General features: G+C 45.8%; 1 protein-coding gene across 2 annotated transcripts in view; it reads left to right on the forward strand.

The window, feature by feature from the left end:
* The first annotated feature begins 3,034 nt into the window (after positions 1–3,034).
* Positions 3,035–16,835, forward strand: part of LOC140398594 (F-box/LRR-repeat protein 20) — a 146,345-nt gene continuing 132,544 nt past the window's right edge. For both annotated transcript variants that reach the window (XM_072487427.1, XM_072487429.1), the window contains exon 1: positions 3,035–3,122. The gene's annotated coding sequence lies outside the window, so the exon portion shown is untranslated. The remainder of the gene's footprint in view (positions 3,123–16,835) is intronic.

The following is a 16,835-nucleotide window of genomic DNA, read 5'->3' on the forward strand; positions in this document are numbered from 1 at the left end:
TTAATGTTTGAATGCTCATCTCTTCCTCTGTATATTCTTAATGGCTCAGCAATTGGAGAAATTACAGCGCGAATATGAAACAAACCTCTTAGATTGTATTGATCACCAAATAACTTTTTGTTTTGATTAATTCTTGACTAAAGACACCACCTTATTTACACATTTTTAAAATTCAAAACGCTGTTAAAGTAAGATTGTGTGAAACAATTGTGTATTGGGTCACCATTTTTGGAGAAGAATGGAATCCCTGAGATACAGCTGACTGAAGAATGGGGTCCCTGAGATACAGCTGACTGAAGAATAGGGGTCCCTGAGATACAGCTGACTGAAACCAATTTTTAAACCTGAGATATTTTGGATCAAACATTATCACAGATAAATTCTAGAAAATACCTTTTTGGGGCTAATTACATTCTGTAGATGTACCATGGGCGCTGTGTGACAGTGGCCATTGGTATTATTCATAAGATCCATTTACAGCAAACGGCAGTTGCACTGTTAACCCATGGTAAATGTTGGAGGTAGGAATTTGGCCAGTTGTTCACAGCATTCATTGCATAGTTTGTTCCCTCAGTGCATGAGCTTAATGCAGCAAAACGTTTTATCTATTATTATTAACGGTAGATACTTTTGGCATCCCTAAAAACGTTCTATAGTGAAAACATAATGAGTATTAAAAGTAGCTTGTGTACTGTAATCACTATGAATATAACCTTTACAACAAGATGATCCAATTCTTTTGGCTCCGTCGTTAATCTTTCGGATGAACATTAAAGTGGTCTGTTCCTTATGCATTAAATATCCTATGGTGTTATTTAAAGAGGAGCAGGGGAGTATTTATATACTGGCCAACCTTCCGCTGACTGATTAGCTGGATCTTCTCATTGCTTTTTGTGGTACACCGCTCGAACAGAATGAATGCGGATTACAGGGACATGCACTTCAAGAGCTAATTAATTGGATAAAATGCTTTAAGATGTTTCAGTACAGTAAGACGATGCAGTATTAATGCATGTGGTTTATTTACTGTTGCTCCTAACCCCCAGTATTAAACTAGAGTAAACTGTTTTACACTAGCTCTTTTAATTCTTACTAAATGCCACGAACGCAAATTCAATCGGTGAGTTCCCTGAATCCAAAGTGCTGAAAAACTCTTTTCTCGCTGAAAATAATCATTGATTTATTATTGGTGTGCAGCGAAAACATTCAAAACCACATTTGATTGTCTGTCTAATATTCTAATTTCGGAGGTTTTGTTAATCTGAGGAATTAAGTGGGCTTGGTGCTCTGACAAGATGTGCAACGTTTCAGCATTCCAGACAGTTAGAATCAGGGAAAAGTCACAAGTTAGAGTTTACTGCTGAAAATTCAGCCTTTTGCACATACAAAAGCAGTTGTCCGTTAATTTGAATTGAGCATTATAAATAATAAGACAAAATAGAGCTTAGTGTTCAAAAATGTTACAAGATGGGTTTCTGAACTCAAACGTTGTATTTGGGGGCGTAGACTTGGGTAAACCCATAACTGCACACAGTTAATAAATATCGAATGTATTGTCTGTATTTCTTGCATGGAAGGGAATTACCAGGGAAAGTGTTAATAATTCTACACTTCCTGCACCAATACACGCATTCTTATAAATAAAAGCATTCTTATAATTTTGCACTGGGTTTATTTAGTTCACTTTAAATCTTTACTGTTCAAAACTTTGTGCCACAGCACCCAGTTTTTAGTATTACAAATGCCATATTGAATCCAAATGGTGTCAGCAACACACTCTGAACACTGGTGCAGACCACACTGGATACCATTTTGGCAAGGCCAAATAAGAGGCATTCTTTATCCCTTTCTGAAGCAGGAATTCGACCCCATGTTTGCATATTGTTTGTAGTAGCCTAATGCCTGCTTTTGTTCCCTCTTGCGCAAACCAAAATTGCCTGAAGCAGCCAACATAAAGACTCGTTGTCTCCACGATAAACAGCCTGGACTTAAGAATGGACTATAATCACTGTCACCTCTGGTCCTGAGATCTCCGACCTTATTGCTGACTCAGGCTTCGAGGCTTACTACACCCTAAACAATACTCCAATCTAATGTTGCCTTGAAGCAGCCCAGCTGTGCAGTAACACGAAAGTTACTGCACAGGCTATAGGCAAATTAGCTTTCTTATTGCATGAGTGTGCTCATACAAAAAAAAAATGGAGGCCTCTTCTTAAACAAATTGTCTGTGCGCGCCAACGAAAAAAAAATTAGAGGAACCATTGGTCCAGACCAGTGCCGCTGCCATATACGACTCTTGATGGCCCTCTGATCACACAAGGCCTAGCCACCTTTCTTCCAGAGCTGATCTTGGACAGCCACTCGGTTAAGCAGTGACATAAAAGTCTGTGCCGGCTCCTACTGCTGTGCCATTTGCATGATGAGGCCCAAGCCCAAACTGCTGGGCTTCTTGGACGTCCCCATTTGAATTCTGGATGATGGTACCCTGCGAGCGAGGGAGCCAAAAGTTCCTCTGTCTTGTTTGGGGAAATTCGAGTTAAGAAATCACATCACTTTGTCCTTGCCTAGCAGTAATATGTAACTTTTGTATGTGGAAGTTCTATAAGTGAAGAAAAATGCTAGCTTAATTTTGCTTTTATTTCTCCATTTAATCTCGTTCGCAAATCTTCTTCAATGCACTTCAGTGTGTGTCTTGTGCACCTTAGAGCTTTCTGATTTAATTGTCTTTTCTGCCTCTGTCAGGCACTGAATCGTGGTTCAAAATTAGCCCTTTGTAATCACCTGACCAGTGCAAACTTCAGTGATGCCAGATTAAAGCAAGAATCCACCCCTGCACCTTTCAGACCAAGATCAAGTCAAAGAATCGTAAAAGTTTCAGTAGTGAAGGAAGAAATTTGGCTGTTGGTCTGTGCTTTTAGCTCCACATTGGTACTATTCTAATTCCATTATCCTTCTCTTTGTACGTATCCTTTAGCATTTGTCCGCTTCAATGTGTGCCTAATTACTTCTTAAATATAATTGACTTCACAGAGAGCGATTTATATTTTGTGATTGAGCTACGTTCGAAGACAACCATACCAGAAGATATCTGTCTATCTCTCTTGTGTATAGCGCCACTTCCTGTAAGTGCAACATTTACTTTCTGTCATCCTTAAACTTCCTAAATCTAAGCCTAGCCTATTTGTTATACTTGCCTCAGATTGGTTCCTTCTTCCTCTACGACTGTTGGCTTTGAGTCATTCCAACTTTTGATATGCTGTTCTGTACAGTCAATTTTCTAAAGCCTGTGAAAATTGGGCCTCTCTGCCCCATCTATCTTCTGTCAGGGAAGTTCTATCACTGCATTCTAGGATGTAAACAGAGAATTTAAAAGCCCAGTGAGACTTGACAATAGTATCCAGGCTTTTCTATGACAGGGCAGGTTCCAATGAATGGCTTTCTGGCACTTGCCAGGAGCATGTCAAGTGTAAAGCTTATTTGTATTCTAATTGCTGGCACACAGTTGACAATTATTACAAGTGTAATGAGCGCTGCAATTAAGATAACATTCCTCCTCGGTGCTTGGAAACCTCTTCCATTTTGAGGGGGCAGAGGGAAATAAAATTTCTCTTCACTAAATATCCAAAATATCCACTGACTCCACCCAGCAAGCACAATAATACCACTTTCTATGCCTACCATCTTGATTATTTCCAGGTGTCTCACCCATGCACTGCTTTCAAAACCCAGCAGCATATCCAAGTCACCACGATCTCTCCTTCCAGTGGCCCAAACTGTACCGCCCCACCTCTCTCCAATCCCATCCCTGAAGTCTGTGCCCAGTAAATCCCTTCCCAAATGCTCCCACACGTTCACTGCAATTTATTACTACAAATTCACCCTCCCACTATTGCCACAACCTAACATTCAGTCTCATAGAATCATAGATTCTACAGTGCAGAAGGAGGCCACCCGGCCCATCGAGTCCACACCGGCCCCCGGAAAGAGCGCCCCACCCAAGCACACACAACCACCCCTTCCCCACAACCCAGTAACCCCACCCAACACTAAGGGCAATTTAGAACGGCCAATCCACCTAACCTGCACATCTTTGGACTGTGGGAGGAAATCGGAGTACCCAGAGAAAACCCACGCAGACATGGGGAGAACATGCAGACTCCGCACAGACAGTGACTCAAGCCAGGAATCGAACCTGGGACGACCCTGGAGCTGTGAAGCAATTGTGCTAACCACTATGCTACCGTGCTGCCCAACACGCGCACACCACACACTTGTGAACTAGCCAGTATCTCTACTTCCAAATGATGATCCCTCACTGTTTCTGGAACCCTGGCATGCTCTTGCCATTAAGTAAGTTGCTGTTTTCCCTCCATGTACTACAAGAAGCCGCCTTTTTGGAACATCTAGCACCTTTCAAAAAAGTAAGTCATAAAGTTGAGTTCTTGAGCAAGTAAGCATTATATACAAAGCTCCCGATTTATAATTTCCACATAAATATGGACAAAATTGTATACCTCAAACCTGCAATTATCATTAATAATCCCATAATCCATCACAATTTGAATGATATGTTGATGGTGTCAAACACTTGTTCTCCATCTCACCACCAGTAACACTGCAGGTGTATTCGGAGTTAAAATATTGAAAAAAAACTACAAGTGCAAGACATCACATTTTGTTGCAAAGTTACCTGAAATTCTGCATCCATTGATCTGAACCTATGACTGGTGAGCAGTATTCCCTTTGCAAAGTTCCCTGATACTTTGAATAAACTCTGTTTACATAAACGTTCCGTTTACTGGTACTAAAGGGTGAAGCCGCAGAGTAGCAGTGGTTGAGTTATCTATTCAGTCGTACAATTTTGTGCATTGTGATATACCACGTCTGCCCTTGTACAACCTTTCCCCCCCCCCCCTTTTCTTTCTTTATTTTTTTTACAAAGGGGCAACTTAGCGTGGCCAATCCACCTACCCTGCACATCTTTGGGTTGTGCGGGTGAGGACCATGCAGACACTGGGAGAACGTACACACGGACAGGGTGCCGGGATCGATCCCGGGTCCTCGGCACCGTGAGACAGCAGTGCTAGCCATTGCACCACCGTGGTTTCCCCCTTGTACATCATTTAATGTATCATTACAGTCATAGGAGGTCCACAGCTTATATTTATATAGTGCCTTTAACATCAAAATATCCCATGGCACTACATAGGAGTATTGTAAATGAATGTCCGACACAAGGAGAAATGTAAGTCAAATTAACAAACGTTTGGTTGACTTCCGGTTGCGGTGATGCACTGCTAAGCTGCACGTTTCGGCAGCTCCCGTTCTAACGGACTTTTGGGCTCTTTTCGGGAGCCCCAACGGAACTTTTTTCAGACCAAACCCAGTGTGGGGTGACTAAGGAAGGTGTCCCCCCGGGTGTGTATGGAAAGGACCAGTGGCAGTGGCCAGATTGCGAAGGATCCTTTGGAGCAGCGGCAGAGAAGAGAAGGAAGAAGCAAGATGGCGGCGGATGGAGCCCAGATGACATGGGGCCCGGACCAGCAAGGATTCCTCCGACGGTGTGTGGAGGAACTAAAGAAGGAGGTGCTGGCGCCGATGTTATTGGCAATCGATGGGCTGAAGGAAACACAAAAGGTCCAGGTGATAGAGCTCCGTGGAGTGAAGGCAAAGGCAGCCGAAAACGAGGATGAGATACAGGGCCCTGTGGTAAAAATGGAGACACATGAGGCGCTACATAAGAGATGTATCGAAAGGCTGGAAGCCCTGGAGAACAGTTCGAGGAGGAAGAACCTACGGATTCTAGGTCTCCCCGAAGGAACAGAGGGAGCTGACGTTGGGGCTTATGTGAGCACGATGCTCCATACGCTAATGGGAGCTGAGGCCCCATCGGGCCCCCTGGAGGTAGAAGGAGCTCACCGGGTCCTTGTGAGAAGACCAAAGGCGGGAGAAATACCAAGGGCGATAGTGGTGAGATTTCACCGCTTCACGGACAGAGAGGCTGTTTTGAGCTGGGCCAAGAAGGTATGGAGTAGCTGGTGGGAGAATGCGGCGATACGAGTGTATCAGGACTGGAGCGCGGAGATGGCGAGAAGGAGGGCGAGCTTCAATCGGGCCAAGGCGGTGCTTCTTAGGAAGAAAATAAAATTTGGGATGCTGCAGCCGGCGCGATTGTGGGTCACGCATCAGGGCAAGCACTACTACTTCGCAACGGTGGATGAGGCATGGACCTTCATCCAAGAAGAGAAACTGGACTAGAACTGAGAGACTGATGTGGGGGGGGGGGGGAAACAACGAGGTTGTGGTACAGAAATGTAAATTGGGGAATTGGAGGTTTATAATATTGAAACGATAGATGAGGAATCTCTCTCCTCTAGATGGGGGGACACGGAGAAATGTGGGCGCCGGTGGAAAAAGGGACTGAGGGGGGGATGGGGAGGGCCATAGGGGGCGGGGCCGATAGGAAAGCGCGGGGTTTTACTCGCGCTATGGAGATGATGGCGGGAAGATGGGCGCAGGAAGGAAGAGAGCTCCACACGCAGGGGGGGTCAAAGAGAGAACGGGGGAAGCCGGGGTCAGTTAGAGTTAGCTGACTTTCGGAAGCATCATGTTGGGCCCCCCAATCAGGCTGATCACGTGGAATGTGAGAGGCCTGAATGGGCCGATTTAAGAGGGCCCGGGTGTTCGCGCACTTAAAAAGACTAAAGGCAGACGTAGTCATGCTTCAGGAGAAGCATCTGAAGGTGGCGGATCAGGTTAGGTTAAGGAAAGGATGGGTGGGGCAGGTGTTCCACTCTGGGTTGGATGCGAAAAATAGGGGGGTGGCGATACTGGTGGGGAAACGGGTGTCGTTCGAGGCCAAGAATATAGTGGTGGATAACGGGGGTAGATATGTGATGGTGAGTGGTAGATTGCAGGGAAAGGAGGTTGTGCTGGTAAATGTATATGCCCCGAACTGGGATGACGCGGGATTTATGAAGCGGATGCTGGGACGTATCCCAGACCTGGAGGTGGGAAACCTGGTAATGGGGGGGGGGGGACTTCAATACTGTGCTGGATCCAGGGCCGGAAGAAGGCCGGCAGCGGCCAAGGTGCTTGGGGGGGGGGGGGGGGGGGGGGGGGGGGGGGGGGGGGGGGGGGGGTTTATGGAACAAATGGGGGGAGTGGATCCGTGGAGATTTGCTAGGCCGTTGGCCAAAGAGTTCTCCTTTTTCTCCCATGTCCACAAGGTATACTCCTGAATAGATTTCTTTGTTCTGAGTAGGGCACTGATCTCGAAGATGGCAGGAACAGAGTACTCGGCCATAGCCGTTTCAGACCATGCCCCGCACTGGGTGGATCTGGAATTAGGAGAGGGAGCAGCGCCCACTCTGGCGACTGGATGTGGGACTATTGGCGGATGAGGGGGTCTGTGGAAGGGTGCGGAGATGTATTGAGAGATACCTGGAGGTCAATGACGATGGCGAGGTCCAGGTGGGGGTAGTATGGGAAGCGCTGAAGGCGGTGGTTAGGGGAGAGTTGATCTCCATTAGAGCTCACAAGGAGAAACAAGAGGGCAAAGAAAGGGAGAGATTAGTGGGGGAGATTTTGAGGGTGGATAAAAGATATGCGGAGGCCCCGGACAAAGGACTATATAGAGAGAGGCGAAGACTTCAGACGGAGTTTGACCTGCTGACCACCGGAAAGGCAGAGGCACAGTGGAGGAAGGCACGGGATGAGATATGAGTATGGGGAAAGGGGGAGCTGGCTGCTGGCCCATCAACTTCGCAAGAGGATAGCGGCGAGAGAGATTGGGGGAGTTAGGGATGAAACGGGAACTACGGAGCAGAGAGCAGGGAAGGTAAATGAGGTGTTTAAGACCTTCTATGAGAGGCTATATAAGTACCAACCCCCGGAGGGAAAAGAGGGAATGCAACATTTTCTGGACCAACTAAGGTTCCCGAGGGTGGAGGAGCAGGAGGTGGCAGCTCTGGGGGCGCCAATTGAGGTGGACGAGGTGACTAAAGGACTGGGGAACATGCAAGCAGGGAAGGCCCCGGGACCAGACGGGTTCCCGGTGGAATTCTACAGGAAATATGTTGACCTGTTGGCCCTGCTGCTGGCGAGAACCTTTAACGAGGCCAGAGAAGGGGGGATACTACCCCCGACAATGTCGGAGGCGACGATATCACTAATCCTGAAGCGGGATAAAGATCCGCTGCAATGCGGGTCATGTAGGCCTATCTCACTCCTAAATGTAGACGCCAAGCTCCTGGCAAAAGTGCTGACGACGAGGATAGAGGATTGTGTCCCGGGGGTGGTGCATGAAGACCAGACATGGTTTGTAAAGGGGAGACAACTGAATGTCAACGTTCGACGGCTGCTGGGGGTGATAATGATGCCCCCAGCGGAGGGGGAGGCAGAGATAGTGGTGGCGATGGATGCGGAGACGGCATTCGATAGAGTAGAGTGGGAGTATTTATGGGAGGTGTTGAGGAGGTTTGGGTTCGGGGAGGGGTTTGTTAGATGGGTCAGACTCCTATATGGGGCCCCAGTGGCAAGTGTAGTCACAAACCGGCAAAGATCGGAGTATTTTCGGCTACACGGGAACAAGGCAGGGGTGGCCCCTGTCCCCATTACTGTTCGCGTTGGCAATTGAACCACTGGCCATGGCGTTGAGAGACTCTAAGAAATGGAGGGGGGTGGTTAGAGGGGTAGAGGAACATCGAGGAACACTCTACGCAGATGACTTGCTGCTATATGTTGCGGACCCTGTAGAGGGGATGACAGAGGTTATGCAGATATTGAGGGAGTTTGGAGATTTTTCGGGATACAGGCTAAATATAGGGAAGAGCGAGCTTTTTGTAATACACCCCAGGGACCAGGGAAGAGGAATAGACGCCCTGCCGTTAAGGAGAGTGGAAAGGAGCTTCCGATATTTGGGGATCCAGGTAGCTAGGAGCTGGGGAACTCTACACAGACTTAATCTGACGCGGCTGGTGGAGCAGATGGAGGAGGATTTCTAGAGGTGGGATATGCTGCCGCGCTCATTGGCGGGCAGAGTGCAGGCGGTAAAAATGATGGTTCTCCTGAGGTTTCTTTTCGTGTTTCAATGTCTCCCCATTCTGATCACAAAGGCCTTTTTCAAGAAAATAGACAGGAGCATTATGAGCTTTGTGTGGGCAGGGAAGACCCCGAGGATAAGGAGGGGGTTCCTGCAGCGTAGCAGGGACCGAGGGGGACTGGCGTTGCCCAGCCTGGACGACTACTACTGGGCCGCCAATGTGGCGATGGTTTGTTAGTGGATGAGGGAGGGAGAGGGGGCGGCGTGGAAGAGGCTGGAGATGGCGTCCTGTAAAGGAACGAGCCTAAAGGCGCTGGTGACGGCGCCGCTGCCGTTCTCCCCGAAAAGGTATACCACAAACCCAGTGGTGGTGGCAACCTTCAGGATCTGGAGTCAGTGCAGGCGACACGGGGGTGACGGGTGCCTCGGTGTGGTCCCCGATCAGGAATAACCACAGGTTTGTCCCAGGAAGGATGGACGGAGGGTTCCAGAGCTGGCAACGAGCAGGAATTAAGAAACTGAGAGATTTGTTTATAGATGGGACGTTTGCGAGCCTGGGAGCGCGGGAGGAAAAGTATGAGTTGCCCCCGGGGAATATCTTTAGATATATGCAAGTGAGGGCGTTTACGAGGCAACAGGTGAGGGAATTTCCGCTGCTCCCGACATGGGGGATCCAGGATAGTGATTTTGGGGGTATGGGTCGGGGAGGACAAAGTGACGGAAATATATCAGGAGATGAGAGACGAGGGGGAGGCGCTGGTAGAGGAGCTGAAGGGAAAATGGGAAGAAGAACTGGGGGAGGAGGGGCTGTGGGCTGATGCCCAAAGTAGGGTAAATTCCTCGTCCTCGTGTGCCAGGCTTAGCCTGATACAATTTAAGGTTCTACAGAGCGCATAAGACGGGAGCAAGACTGAGCAGGTTCTTCGGAGTGGAGGACAGGTGTGGGAGGTGCTTGGGAAGCCCGGCGAACCACACACACGTGTTCTGGTTGTGTCCGGCACTGGATGAGTACTGGAGGGGAGTGGCAAAGGTGATCTCAAAGGTGGTGAAGGTCCGGGTCAAGCCAGGCTGGGGGTTAACTATATTTGGGGTGGCAGAAGAGCCGGGAGTGCAGGAGGCGAAAGAGGCCGATTATTCTGGCCTTTGCATCCCTGATAGCCCGGCGAAGGATTCTACTTATGTGGAAGGAAGCAAAACCCCCCGGCATGGAGGCCTGGATAAACGACATGGCAGGGTTCATAAAACTGGAACGAATGAAATTTGCGCAGAGGATCGGCTCAGGGGTTCTCCAGGCGGTGGCAACCGTTCCTTGACTATCCCGCGGAACGTTAAGGGAAAATAGATCGACAGCAGCATCAGCCCAGGGGTGGGGGGAGGGGGAGCATTATTTTTTGTTACTTTGTTAGTTCACCATATTATTTAAATAATGTTATTTATCAGTTACTGTACTATTTTTATGTTGATTTGTAAAATGGAAAAATTTGGTTTGAAAACTTTAATAAAATATATTTAAAAAAATATATTTAAAAACAAAAACAAACGTTCGTTAAAGGGGTTGGTGTTAAAGAATGTATTAAAGGAGGCAAGGTCAAAGGGATTGGTGTTAAAGAATGTATTTAAAGGAGGAAAGTAAATTGAGAGGCATGGGAAGGGTTTTCCAGAGCCTGGGACCAAAACAGCTGATGGCACAGACACCAATAATGGAGAAGTTATAATTGGGAATACACAAGAGTGCCAGAATTAGAGGAGCGCAGACATCTCTGAAGGGTGATGAAGATGGACAAAGCAATGGAGGGATTTGAAAATTAAGATGATAAATTTTAAAGTCAAGATGTTGTTTGACATGGAGCCAGAGTAGGTCAGCGAACACCGCGGTGGCTGAAAGGGGAATAGGAGTTGCTGTGAGTTAAGACACAATCCATTGAGTTTTGCAGAGGACAGAATGTGAGACCAGCAAGGAATGTGTCAGAGTAGTCAAGTGTAAGGGTCCTTCCTAACGATTCCCTTCTTTTGCCGTTATCATTTTGATCCAATTATGCTTAATGCACGTATACCTTTAAGTCGAGCAGGGGAAGCAAGGAATTCAGAAGTTCAAAACCGAGCACTCTGCTCAGTTTGTGAGCTGCAAAACTCAGACTTTGTGACACCAAAGAGATGTGGTCAGACTGGATTTGATTGGTTGGCTGGTGTCAAATGAATTGGCCAAAAAGCCATATTCTGCCTGGTAACAGGTGATGATTGGATCCTGCTTGAGTGCGATGATTTCCAGAGACCTAAGGAAAGCAGAGTTGGGTCCCTGGATACTCTGTGAATTCACCAAATGATCAAGAGATAGTCTTTAGATGGCGGAGAGATCAACATTACACCTTCAAAGTGCTGGCTGCAGCTCCAACACTAAAACAAAACCAAAAAACACAGACACGCCCAAGCTTTTGTCAAAGTGAAACTAAAAAGCAGAGCCAGAGCTCAGTTCCACCCACACTTTGACATCACGGCAGTAACTTGAGCAGACAAACATTTCTTAAAGTGACATTCTCATGACACTTGTCCCCGTGGTGTGTGTGTGTATATATTTCATTATAAATTGTTTAAATTTACAAACCTGGTGACTGTAATTATTGGGCAGCCAAGGGCCAAAGACTTGCAGTATTTTTCTAAGAATTATTGGTTAATTCAGTTGTGTTAAGAGTCTGTCTCAAGGGGGGGTCTGGAATTGACTGTGCCCTAGCCCAGGGAGTCGTAACACAAATTTGGAAATAACGAGGGCCTTCCAATTGAGCACAGCTACAAAGATTAAATAAGACACCATGAGTGTCTATGTACCATGTGTTAGAGATAAATAGATAAAATAGTATAGATAAACCAAGACCACAAACATAACCACAGACCTTCTGGTACAGAATCTTTTTTTAAGAACTAGTTTAAAGCACAAAGTATTAAAAATATAGAAGGCAGTATTTTCATGCTGGCTTCTTGTAACCTGAAGCTGGAAATTTACTAGCACCCGTCAATCTGCAACAGCACTTGACCTTAGGATTTATAGTAATTAGGCATTAAAGTCTAAAAGGGACCTGGTAGATTAAACACAGCTGAACCTTGGCACTAGCGTATATTGTGTGTTGATATGGTGCAAGATTTCATCAGTGGAATTTCTATTTTAAAAAAAAACACACGGGCAACAGTAATTTGCAAAAGCGCAAACTAATCACCATTGGAGCAGTTGGCAAAGTGAAGAATTCAGTAGCATTGGTAGTGTTCAGTGACACGAGTCCTCAATACAAAGCAGCTTTTGCATTTAGTATTAGTTCATGGCTTGGAAGCTAATTCCTGTTTGTACAGTGGCATACGCTTTAAGCCAGGCTCAGCAACCTAATCCATTAGTGTAGACTGACTGGAGCTGGTCGTTTGTATAGTTAGGCACCTCCCAAGTTCTATGTGCAATATATAAATATACAATCTCATTAGGGTGTTTTGATGTATCAAACTCGCCACAATTTAAAGGATACCCTCCGATAATAGGAGAGGTGGAAAAGCTGGGAGGGAAGATTTTGCTGCCTGGCACACTGATCTTGATGGTTTCTCTGTCGCAGGTTTACTCACATTATTATTCCCTTGACACTAACATGATCCTATTGTCGAAGGTGGAGCTGCGTGAGGTTGACAGCAACATGGAATATGTAATTTGACACACTTAATAGCGGGAAACACTTGGGACTTCGGTGAAGGTCTGACCTCAATAGAAAATCATAAATACAGTTGAAATAGCAACAGGATCAGTAGGTTTGCAACAACATTCATTGATCTGTGCCACATAGGTTTCAAAACCAAGATCATGGTGTGTTGCAAATGAGAAGAACAGGCCACATTCTTAACAGTTACCATTTTTACCAAGTTTTTCACGTGTGCTACACATCAGACATTCGGGTCAACTGGAAAGCAAAACACACCACAGTGTGGATGAATAGTCCAGACTAAAACGAATCGCCAACTTTATTTACAAGATTTTAAAAATAATCCTGAAAATGCAGATGAGCAGCATTCCCGTGCTTGGAAGTGGTGCCCCAAGTCTTGGGCGTCCTTTTCAAAGTCATTTAACTGGGGTGCTGGGGAAGGTAATAATGGGTACTGTCTCACTTGGTGATCGTAGTCACCAGTTTTACCCTTCAGGTAAATGTTGAACTTTGGTTCTGAATTATGTTTGATCTGACTTGGATATCAAATGGCTTGGCAGCAAAGTGAGGCTCTGAACTCTGATTAGTGTCTCAAAAATATAACAGCTGCAAATGCAATGAACTTATAGATGATCAGCGAAAGTCGCCAAGTCCCAGAGGACCATATGCTTGTCTGGTTTTTTGGAGAGAGAGAGAGAGCTGACTGGTGGTGATTTAACCGGAGGGTTTCCCTCAGGTAGGGACAAGGTTGAGAATAACCTCAGCTGGTAAGGGAATTAAACCCACACTGTTACTGTTGCTCCGCATCACTAACCAGCCATCCAGTCAGCTCAGCTAGATGTCCAGTAACAATGTCAACAGATTAGTTGCATCTTTTTCCCCTCCACTGCCTACAAATATAAACCATAGCTGTCTGGACAGATTTGTGAATTTATTGAATCGTAGAAATTTATGGCACCGAGGCTGTTTGGCTTGGTGACTGTGCCAGCCAAAAAAAGTGATATGCAGACATAATCCAATCCCAGCTCTTGGTCCATCGCCTTGTAGGTTACGGTTCTACTTCAAGTCCACTTAAGGTTCCTGTCTCCCTTTCGGGCAGTGAATTCCAGACTCCCATCACCATAGAATAGAATCTAGGTGGAAATAAATTGTTCGCAACTTGCCTCTAATCCTTCCAGCAATTACTTTAAATCTATGCCCCCTGTTTATTGAAATTTCTGTGAAGGGAAAGAGGTCCTCCCTACCCACTAGGCTCCTTATAATTAATTTTGTGCTCAATTAAATTTCCCCTCAGCCTCCTTGTTTCAAAGGAAACAACAGTAGACTATCCAATCTTTCCTTGTGTTTTTTGTGCCTCTTTAATGCAATCATGTTCTTCCTCTAATGCTGCGACCGGAATTGTACATAGTATGCAAGCTGTGGCCTAATTAGCGTTTTTTATAGTTCTTCTATTCTATGGACTAGAAAGTATGCTGTAATGCCAGGATTTTGTAGTTTGTGCATTTTTCATCTACCTATTTCTTCCTTCAATAAGCTTCTAAAACCCAACCTTCGTGTAGTCCAACTCTTTTGATTTGTCTCCTCTCAGTTGTTACTCTTGGTGCTATGCAGTACTATGGGCCTTAGTCTTTGGGTTACTGAGTATGCTCCTGTTTCTGAATTGGATAGTGTGTGTGCATGTGTGGGTGCGTCATGTTGTGCAGGGCCCCTTCCTGTGTATGATGAAACATTTATTTCTCGGTCAGATTTCTGCCTGTCGCTTTTTGTTAAGTTTACAGATCTGAAGGACCATGCTGTGAGTGTGCTGCCACACGCTAACTTACTAATAATCAGTTTATCACTGGGATGGATGAGCCATTAGCCACATAATATTTATTTTTTTTAAACTCAACCAAACATAATTAGTTACCATATTGTGCCATTGATTGAATAATGAAATTTCCTAGACTGTTTAAAAAAAACTGTTTTATGATTTTCTAATGTCCCGTTTTGCACACTGGGTGTGTTTTTGGATTGAGTGGTTGAAACGTAGAGACTGAAACTGCCTAGGAATCTGTGATTTTGCATATTTCACTGTAGTGTGTGCACAAATATTTTTCCTCTGTTTAATAGTTTTTTGCAAAAATATTAGCATGCAGCAACACCTGGGAGACTGTTTTGGACAGATAAGTGCAAGTAATATCGTGCCAAGCAATTGTCAGATGATGATCATCTCCAACAAGAGATAGTCTAACCATCCCGTTTTGTATTTCTATCATAGAATTTACAGTGCAGAAGGAGGCCATTCGGCCCATCGAGTCTGCACCGGCTCTTGGAAAGAGCACCCTACCCAAGGTCAACACCTCCACCCTATCCCCCATAACCCAGTAACCCCACCCAACACTAAGGGCAATTTTTGGACACTAAGGGCAATTTATCATGGCCAATCCACCTAACCTGCACATCTTTGGACTGTGGGAGGAAACCGGAGCACCCGGAGGAAACCCACACACACACGGGGAGGATGTGCAGACTCCGCACAGACAGTGACCCAAGCCGGAATCGAACCTGAGACCCTGGAGCTGTGAAGCAATTGTGCTATCCACAATGCTACCGTGCTGCCCATATTTAACAATACTACTTTCACCAAATCTCTCGTCGTCAACATCCTTGGGGGTTACCATTGACCAGAAGCTGAACCGGACAAGCCACATAAATACTGTGGCTGCAAGAGCAGGTCAGAGGCTAGGAATCCTGTGGCAAGTAACTCACCTGATTCCCCAAAGCCTGTCCACCATCTGCAAGGCACAGGCCAGGAATGGGATGGCATACTCTCCACTTGACTGGATAAGTGCAGCTCCAAGAACACTCGATGCTCTAGACCATCGAGGGAAAAGCAGTCCGCTTGATTGGTACCCCTTCCAAAACCGTTGACTCCCTCAATCTCCAATGCAGGTAGCAGCAGCGTGTATCATCTACAAGATAAACTGCAGAAACTCTCAGACTCCTTTGGCAACATATTCCAAATCCATGTCTTCACTATCTAGAAGGACAAGGGCAGCAGACACATGGGATCACCGCCACCTGGAAGTTTCCCTCCATGCCACTCCCCATCCTGATTTGGAAATATATCACTGTTCCTTCACTGTCGATGGGTCAAAATCCTGGAACTCCCTAATAACACTGTGGGTGTACCGATACCACAGGTACTGCAGTTGTTCAAGAAGGCAGCTCGCCACTACTTTCCTAATTGGGGATGGGTAATAAATGCTGGCCAAGTCAGTGATGCCTGCATCCTGTAAATAAATGAATTTCAAAGTATCTGGGGAGTCACCTTCAACCAGAAATCTAACTGGACCAGCCATATAAATACTGTGACTACAAGAGCCGATTGAGGCTGGGTGTTTGAGAACTCATCTCCTGTCTCCCCAAAGCCTGTCCACTATCCACGGAATGCTCCCGTCCCACAAATGAATAATTTAATAAATCAGTTGAGCTTCGCTCCCGGCAGGGTTTGTAAGTGTCCACTAGGAACCTGAGCCATACAAAGAAGGAAGGTTCCAATTCCAGATCAGGTTGGCTGGACTCTGCTGAGGACCAGTGGAACCTTGATCTTATCGCAGATTGATGAATTGGGGATTCTGAAATGTGCAGCTGCCAGGGCCAAGGATCAGCTTTAGCAATTCCATAGTATATATTTTTGCCTACTTAAAAGGGAAGGTTAAGAAGAGGTTAGTGGACAAAATTAGGCACATGGGATTGGGGGTAATGTATTAACATGGATCGAGAATTGGTTGACAAGACAGGAAACAGAGTGGGAATAAATGGGTCTTTTTTTGAGTGGCAGGTTAGTGGGGTACCACATGGATCAGTGGTGGGCTCCAACTATTCATCATGTATATAAATGACCTGAAAGAGGGAATCAAATGTAATGTTTCCAAGTTTGCTGACTACGCAAAACTGGGTGGAGTTGTGAGGAGGTTTCAAGGTGATTTGGTAAGTGAGTGGGTGGCCAAACACTTGGCAGATGCAGTACAACATGGCTAACAACATGGCTGTTGTTGTTGTAATACCAAAAATACCTCCATGTTTATTTTTTTTAAAAGAAAATAAATTCCCCTCTTATGCCTCCTGTTTATGAA

The sequence above is a fragment of the Scyliorhinus torazame genome, chromosome 21 (assembly GCF_047496885.1).
Source record: "Scyliorhinus torazame isolate Kashiwa2021f chromosome 21, sScyTor2.1, whole genome shotgun sequence".
NCBI lineage: Eukaryota > Metazoa > Chordata > Chondrichthyes > Carcharhiniformes > Scyliorhinidae > Scyliorhinus > Scyliorhinus torazame.